Genomic DNA, 2,037 nt, shown 5'->3' on the forward strand with positions numbered 1-2,037 from the left:
ATACAGAGAGAGGTGTGATAAACAAGACAGTCAAGGGACCTTTCAAGGTCACACACACAAAGACACAAACACACAGACACACACAGAAATCCCATGAACTAAATGGACTGACTAGAACACAGTGGCAAAACAGACAACGACACTCTGCTAAGCCAACTGGACAAATGCCAATAGTTACACCTACACTCTATCAATACATTTAGTATACTCTGTTCACTCTGAATGGTGAAGGCAGAACAGTACACACGATATACAACAGAAATAGACAGAGAGAGACAGAGGGGGGGAGACTATGTACAGACTCAGTGAGCATAGCCTTGCTATTGAGAAAGGCCGCCATAGGCAGACATGGCTCTCAAGAGAAGACAGGCTATGTGCTCACTGCTCACAAAATGAGGTGGAAACTGAGCTGCACTTCCTAACCTGTCCAATGTATGACCATATTAGAGACACATATTTCCCTCAGATTACACAGACCCACAAAGAATTCGAAAACAAGCCCAATTTTGATAAACTCCCATATCTACTGGGTGAAATTCCACAGTGTGCCATCACAGCAGCAAGATTTGTGACCTGTTGTCACGGGAAAAGGGCAACCAGTGAAGAACAAACACCATTGTAAATACAACCCATATTTATGCTTATTTATTTTCAAAAGTGTACCCTTAACCATTTGTACATCGTTACAACACTGTATATATATACATAATATGACATCTGTAATGTCTTTATTGTTTTGAAACTTCTGTATGTGTAATGTTTACTGTTAATTTTTATTGTTTATTTCACTTTTGTATATTATCTACCTCTCTTGCTTTGGCAATGTTAACACATGTTTCCCATGCCAATAAAGCCCCTTGAATTGAATTGAGACAGAGAGAGAGAGGGAGAGAGACATCTGCGAGCGAATGCAAATATCAAACTCATTCGTGTGTGTGTGTGTGTGTGTGTGTGTGTGTGTGTGTGTGTGTGTGTGTGTGTGTGTGTGTGTGTGTGTGCGTGCGTGCGTGCGTGTGTGTGTGTGTGTGTGTGTGTGTGCATTGTGCGTTTTGCATTGTTTTGCATATGTTGTCTTTATGACCTAAGAACCACACCCCTTACACACAATTACTTTCTAATGTGTGTGTGTGTGTGTGTGTGTGTGTGCGTGTGTGTGTGTGTGTGTGTGTGTGTGTGTGTGTGTGTGTGTGTGTGTGTGTGTGTGTGTGTGTGCGTGTGTGTGTGTGTGCGTGCATGCATGCGTGCGTCAGGTATGACGTTTTCCTAAGCTCTGACAGCAAAAACAGATAACACGTCATTATTTTATTATCACAACACACACAGGCCTGAGGCAGTCACGGGGACAGACAGATGGAGTAGAGCTGAGACAGAGGAGCTGAGACAGAGGAGCTGAGACAGAGGAGCTGAGACAGAGGAGCTGAGACAGAGGAAGAGGAGCTGGGACAGAGGAAGAGGAGCTGGGACAGAGGAAGAGGAGCTGAGACAGAGGAGCTGAGACAGAGGAGCTGAGACAGAGGAGCTGAGACAGAGGAAGAGGAGCTGGGACAGAGGAAGAGGAGCTGAGACAGAGGAGCTGAGACAGAGGAGCTGAGACAGAGGAGCTGAGACAGAGGAGCTGAGACAGAGGAAGAGGAGCTGGGACAGAGGAGCTGAGACAGAGGAGCTGAGGCAGAGGAGCTGAGACAGAGGTAGAGGAGCTGAGACAGAGGTAGAGAGCTGAGACAGAGGAGCTGAGACAGAGGAGGTGAGACAGAGGAAGAGGAGCTGAGACAGAGGAGCTGAGACAGAGGAAGAGGAGCTGGGACAGAGGAAGAGGAGCTGAGACAGAGGAAGAGGAGCTGAGACAGAGGAGCTGAGACAGAGGAAGAGGAGCTGAGACAGAGGAAGAGGGGCTGAGACAGAGGAGGAGGAGCTGAGACAGAGGAAGAGAGCTGAGACAGAGGAGCTGAGACAGAGGAAGAGGAGCTGAGACAGAGGAGCTGAGACAGAGGAAGAGGAGCTGGGAAAGATGAAGAGGAGCTGAGACAGAGGAGCTGA

Source organism: Oncorhynchus tshawytscha, linkage group LG10 (genome assembly GCF_018296145.1).
Source record: "Oncorhynchus tshawytscha isolate Ot180627B linkage group LG10, Otsh_v2.0, whole genome shotgun sequence".
NCBI lineage: Eukaryota > Metazoa > Chordata > Actinopteri > Salmoniformes > Salmonidae > Oncorhynchus > Oncorhynchus tshawytscha.